We start from the raw sequence: 6,827 nt of genomic DNA, 5'->3' as shown, positions 1-6,827 counted from the left end.
ACAGGGGGAGAAGGAGAGACCGAACGCAAGCAAAGAGCAGAATATGATTGCTTTTGTGTTAAAACACAAGAAACGAATGTGGGGTTGTACGGGCGTCCTGAATTCAACAAACATGAAATAAAGTTTTAAAAATGATTTTAATTTTTTTTTATATCCTGATAAACAATAAACAGGGAGTATTTTCTTTGTTGAGAGATAACTGCTAGTGTCCCAAGGTGAAATTAAGTTTAAACAGTGGAGGGACTCTAAACAGTCATCAAGGGGGCTCCCCACTAGAAGAGTTGTCTCTTTAGCTGTAATGCTATGTTATTCTGGGCTACGTCCTCACTAAATCACCGCTATTCCACAATGGCGAGGAGGGAGTGGGGGGCAGGAGGCAAGCCTGTCTCTTCTAGAAAAGAAAAGGACACGTCCTCCATCGCTAGGTGGGAAGGTTCTTATTTTGTGTAGCTTTTATCTTCTTTGCATATTTGGATTAATTGTGCTTGAAAGTTCAACGTTCAACAGGTGATTTGAATTAAAAAGCTAGATACACGATTGAGGATATTGTATTTATACATTTGATGTGTGCATAGGTTTCATATGGTTAGGAATTCAAAAGTGTGGAGACTGAAATGGAAAGTATGGAAAAGGAGAAGAATTTGAGTCCACATCTGGGAGAGGCGCCCTGGACTGGATTTAGAGCCAGACAACATGTTGGGAAACATCTCTCCTTCTCTTATCATCTCCTCCTGACTCTACTTTCTTTTCTCTTCCTTTTTCATGTCCTGTGTAGAATGTTAAGCTTGAATCAGGGATGAACACGCACACTACGAGACACGCATACACACACACACACACGCACAAACAGAATGCCCACAAAGACATACAGTATGTCCCCAAGTATTCCCAGTAATTCACACCATTTACTTTGAGGAGACTAATCTCTGATCTGTAATGTATGTGTATTTTGTGCGCAAGAATGCGTGTTTTGTGAGTGTGTGTGTGTGTGTGTGTGTGTGTGTGTGTGTGTGTGTGTGTGTGTGTGTGTGTGCCTGTGTGCCTGTGTGCCTGTGTGTGTTGACATTGCGACCCCAGGGATCTGGCAGAGGAAGTGTGTGTAATCCCCGCTCCGTTTGACTTTTCTGTACGACACGGCCTCAGCAAATATACCACCTCACCTCCCTGCCAACAGGGCAGTATGCCATGGCCACCCTGACCACCTCAGACTGGGGGATTGACGGTGAAGTGGGCTAGCCCAGGTCACGACTCTTCTTCTAAATTGTCCCTTACTAGTGAAGGAGGGGATTCAAACCTCAACTTAACTGTAAAATTCATTTTTCTTTGACTACACCCGGGGTTGAAGGCCAGAGTCATTGAGTGTTTGGATGTTAGAACACCGGAAAGATGATTTCCTCATCGCTATATAGAGTATATCAATAATCATGTGATCAATAAAACCCCAAAGTCTGCAGACTACCTGGCATATGCTTGCTTGAGCAAGATGCCCCAACTATACCTGCTCTTTAATGAAATACATTACAGCAAGATGGCCCAACTATACCTGCTCTTTGATGAAATACATTACAGCAAGATGGCCCAACTATACCTGCTCTTTGATGAAATACATTACAGCAAGATGGCCCAACTATACCTGCTCTTTAATGAAATACATTACAGCAAGATGGCCCAACTATACCTGCTCTTTAATGAAATTCACAAACAAACAGCATGTCTGCTTTGGACAAAGGCGTCTGCTAAGTCGATTCCTGGTATCGTATGCATTATTGTGATCACTGATAGTAATATCGTCAGGAGTAGATGTAGTAGTAGTAGTTGTAGTATAGTAGTAGTATAGTAGTAGTAGAGACAAAGAGACAAACGTTAACCTGGTGTAGAAGGCAGAGCAGCAGTTTATTTAGTTTGGTTGAAACCCTGGGGGAGAGGAGGGGTTGCATTTCACATGGTGGAGAGCAAGTCCCAGCACACATCTCCCGCCACCTCCCCCCCCCTGGCCTGGGACCCCCGACGAGACCACTGGCAGGCCAGAGGGTCCCGCCGCTACCTCTCCTCCCCTCTCCCCAGTGGACCCCGTCAGGGAGAGACAGCGGGGGACGGTAGGCCAAGATGGCTCATATACAGGTCTGGGAAACTGGGCACCTGTGAAGAGCTAGCAGCAACACAGGATCACGTACCACGGGTGTCGTTCAACAATGGCCCCCGTTCTATTCTGTGGACCCAGTTTAATCTTCAAAATGTGAAGTATACGTTTTTAAGGTTGGAATGGCACTTGATTTAGTTCAGTTAGAGACAACAGTAAGATTGCGAGCATGAAAAAAAAGAGGACATATATCTATTTATTGCAATGTGGAATGCTGTATTGTAAGTTGAATATAGACTAGAAAAAATCAAGGGGTATCAAGGGTGTGAGATTGTGGGAGCTCTGATGCTTTAGGTGTGAAGGGGCTTTTACCGTGAGGAATCCAAAGTAAAGTAGGTGCAGCACCAAGCAGAACATATCTGCTCTATTGGCCTGCAGAGCGTCAGCTCCTGGTTCTGCCGGTAACAAAGAAGCATCACCTGGTCTTAAAGCAACAGGACACACCCCAGGATGATCACTGGTTGGGAACTCTGGAGGTTGACTGTTGATTCATCCCCAGCAGACGACAGTAATATAATATCAGTCATTCACACACCTGACAATTCTGCTCCTTCCGATCAGAGATCCCCAGCATGGGCTCTAGCAATTACACATGCACATACATAATTATGAAGGGAGGGGCCCTTCATATGCTACATGCTAGGGATCTCCACACCCGCAGTATTGCAGTACTAAGACACTTAGATAGAAAGTGTGTGTGTGTGTGTGTGTGTGTGTGTGTGTGTGTGTGTGTGTGTGTGTGTGTGTGTGTGTGTGTGTGTGTGTGTGTGTGTGTGTGTGTGTGTGTGTGTGTGTGTGTGTGTGTGTGTGCGTGCGTGCGTGTGTGTGTGCGTAAACTCCAACAGGTTGTTTTCTTTCCAATCTTGGACCTTAGTGGGAGCTGCCTCTCAGTCTTCTCTGTGGCTCTGCTGGTTTATCAGTTTGATAAAGTGCATCTTTTCTCATCTGACCTTGTCTTAAGGATTCCACAGGTCACCGTTGAGAGCAGACCCGGCAGGACACCCCGAAGCAGAGCCAGCAGGCAGCTGGGATGCCTGTTCCTATTGCACACGCTAGAAAAGCATATGGTCTCTCCAAACAGACAAACAGAATGTCGCTCCTCCTCTTCTTCTTCCTCCTCCTTATCCTCCTCCTCCTTCAAAAGCAGTATCCACCTCCGGACACGTGGAACACTCTTCTCTTCTTGTAGGAGGTTTTGGAGATCAGTGAGGAGAGGAGGGGAATGTAAGTGACAAAGGGGGCGGGACCATCATGGAATGGGGTGGAATTTCTTCTCTTTTTTTCGTGGAAGCCACGACCCCCCTAGATTGTGACTGGCTGGACGCGATCATCTGGTCGACAAAACAAATTTGGGCCAAAATGTGGAAGTGTGCGGACACACCCTGAAGACAAAGTGTGCGTGTGTGTATGTGTGTGTGTGTGTGTGTGTGTGTGTGTGTGTGTGTGTGTGTGTGTGTGTGTGTGTGTGTGTGTGTGTGTGTGTGTGTGTGTGTGTGTGTGTGTGGTTGTGTGTGCGTGTGTGTATGTGTGTGTGAGTGTGTGTGTGTGTGGGCGTGTGTGCCTGTGTGTCTGTGTGTTAGTGTGTGTGCGTTCAAGCCTGAGTGTGTGCGTGTGAAAGGTGGTTGGAAACTGAGGGAGGGCGACATAGAAAGAGAAAGAGAGAGAGAAAGAAAGAGAGAGAGAGAGAGAGAGAGAGAGAGAGAGAGAGAGAGAGAGAGAGAGAGAGAGAGAGAGAGAGAGAGGGCAAGCCCGTACCTATCCCCCTGTCCCATGTTAACAATAGAATGACTGAGTAAGACCCTTTGGATATGAATGAGCTGTGGTTTTGTCACGTATAGAACTACAAGAGAAGAGCCATATAGAGGATGAGTGGTCAAATGATTCAAATTCTATATGGAGATGATTCATTCAAGTAACAGTCTCTGTAATAAGCACTGCAGAGCCACGTTAGAGGCATGATTCAATAGTTTAACAGACGCCCGATGGCACCGAAGCACTTCCACAGACAGCCGGAGACTCCCAAACAGCCACTGAGCAGCAGGACAGAAACCTGAGGAGGGACTGAAAGACTCCTGCAGGGATTGCTAGAGCTGAGTTTAAAAAGGAGAGCTTGTGTTAAGGTTGAGATAAAACCAGAGACAGAGATCCACAAACACAGTGGAAAATATCCCTGTCCTGCTGCCGTAGTTCTGTCCCTCATTCCATTAGATTCTACAACTTTTTAGCGTCGGTAATTCAGCTTTGATCGAGTACTCACCCTCCTCTCTCTCTCTCTCTCTCTCTCTCTGTCTCTCTCTCTCTGTTTCTCTCTCACACACTCTCTGTCTCTCTCTCTCTCTGTCTCTCTCTGTCTGTTCTCTCTGTCTCTATCTCTTTCTCCTTTCCAGTTTGTTTGTAGTACAATGGAGTCAGGGAGACAATTCAACTACAATATCAGTCAGCAGAAGAAGGGGGTGTCGAGAAATGTGTAAAGGTGAGATACTTTTGGAGAAGGGTAGCTATGGGAATTAAGGTATTGGGACAGAACAAGGGGAGAACCGTGGAAGTAAGAGGCCAGTGTAGGAGAGGCCAGGCGGATGGATTCTAACCAGATGCGGAGCAGAGAGCCATCGCCAGCCAGCAGGCATGCACTCATGCTTCAGCTATGTCATGGGCCGTCCTATCTACCCTAACTCCACCACCTTCAGTCTCCCCCTTTTCTCTCTCTCTCTCCCTCCCTCTCTCTTTATCCCCTCCCTTTCCCTTTATCCCCTCCTCTCTCCCTCCCACACTCTCTCTCCCCTCCTCTTTCCTCCCTCCCCTCCTTTCTCCTTTCTCCCTCGATCTCTTTTCGTCTCCCCTTCCTTTCTCCCTCTTCACTTATTGCTCTCTCCCTTCTTTTTCTGGCCCCCTCTCTCTCTCTCTCTCTCTCTCTCTCTCTCTCTCCAAACCTTTCTTTTTCTCACTCTGGATATGTATATGCCTCTCCATCTGCATTTTCTTTCTCTAACTCCTTCCTGATCTTCGTCCCCCTGCACTGCTTCTTGAACATATCTTTGCGTTTCCAGTCTGTGATTGATGATCCTGCTTTTATATACAAAACATTACAGAGAGAAACAGTTCACGTGTGGGTGTCTGTGTTTCTGCCTGAATGTGTGTGTGTGTGTGTGTGTGTGTGTGCGTGTGCGTGTGCGTGTGTGTGTGTGTGTGTGTGTGTGTGTGTGTGTGTGTGTGTGTGTGTGTGTGTGTGCGTGTGTGTGCGTATGTGAATTGGAAACAATAAATATGGTAACCATGGATCCTCAATAACCAAATTGTTTTGAAAAACCAAACAAAGGATGTTTTTTTTCTCAATAAACGTCTTTATAAAGACATGGAAAACAGTCTTGGAAACAAAAAAAAGCGTCTTGGTAAAGCAGTTGTCTTTGTAGGTTGTCTGATGCTTGTGCTGGAGGGTGGACGGGTCCGAAAGGAGTCAGGTCTGCAGCTCACATTTACAATGACGGTGATTTTCCATCCACCCCTCTGGAAGGAGCGAGCGAGGGAGAGAAAAGAGAGCGAGGGGAACAAGCCTGTGGATGAAAAGAAACATATCGAGTTAAAGACAGAACGGGGAGGGACTAGACAAAGGAAACGAGTTCGAAGGAGAAAAAAAACCTGTCTGCAATTCTCAAACGGAATTTCAGGCGTCATCAGCCAAACCTCCAAAAAGTAACCAGAGGTTAGGTTGAAACACACTCACGCACACACAAGCATGCCCGCGCACACGCACACACCACCTCCCAAAGTAGGACAAGAGCACTTCCACAAAATGCGGACCCCTGACCTTAGTATACAAAATACATAAAAGAGTGAAACAGTGCAGAAATATTAAAATAGAAATATAGATTGGTGAATGATATTTAATCTGTAATCAGATGTTTAATGAACTACTTCAGATCACAGCCGTTTATTAAACATTAGTAACAAGGTAAGGCTGGCCAGGTTATTCCCTGAGGAACGCCCCCATGCACTCCCTTCACACACTCCGTGTCCCCCATCCCCAAACCCTGTTGAACTGAATTTACATCGAATTGTGCTGGATTTATTCCATTTGGGATGTCACAAATATTTCCTGTGTCAAGAGAGAGATTATATTATGCTCCAGAAATTCTGTAAAGTTTCCCCATGGTTGAGGTGTGTTTTGGATATTTCTATCAACCTAATGTAGTGGCAGTACGATATTATCCATCACCTGTCAATTAAAAAGCAAACGACTAATATATGCTTGATCTGATGCCTGATCCTGAAAACACAACAGGAGGGCCACCATGCTCAGCAGGTGATGATGTCAGTGGACTAGTCCAAGCACGTCTGTCGATGGGGGTGCTACAATGGTGACGGAGGCTTTACTAGTGTATCTGGAGTGGGGAAAGAGGGTGCCTGTGACTTTAAGGCTCATGTGCCCACCACATGGCTCTGAAAGGACGTAATATCTTCCATGTGTGGGCTCGCGTCTATTTTACCAGCAATGGGGGGGATGCATGCACACTAATGCACTCGCATGTACAAAGCCTATATGTAAACACATCGTCTCTCCCTGTCGCTCTCTCTCTCTCTTGCGCTCTCCAAAAAAACACAAACACACACACACGTGTAAATTGATTAAGTATATTTGCGAATCCTCAAAATACTCCTCAACAAAGCTTGTACATATTCCGCATTCTTC

General features: G+C 46.0%; 1 long non-coding RNA gene across 1 annotated transcript in view; it reads right to left on the bottom strand.

The window, feature by feature from the left end:
- Positions 1–5,276: 5,276 nt before the first annotated feature.
- The window catches only part of LOC132451727 (uncharacterized), a 5,606-nt gene continuing 4,055 nt past the window's right edge, over positions 5,277–6,827 (bottom strand). The window contains exon 2 of the long non-coding RNA XR_009524195.1: positions 5,277–5,691. This is a non-coding gene — a long non-coding RNA (uncharacterized LOC132451727). The remainder of the gene's footprint in view (positions 5,692–6,827) is intronic.

The sequence above is a fragment of the Gadus macrocephalus genome, chromosome 22 (assembly GCF_031168955.1).
Source record: "Gadus macrocephalus chromosome 22, ASM3116895v1".
Classification (NCBI taxonomy): domain Eukaryota; kingdom Metazoa; phylum Chordata; class Actinopteri; order Gadiformes; family Gadidae; genus Gadus; species Gadus macrocephalus.
The sequence above is the reverse complement of the archived record's forward strand: the minus strand, read 5'-3'. Positions and strand labels throughout refer to the sequence as shown.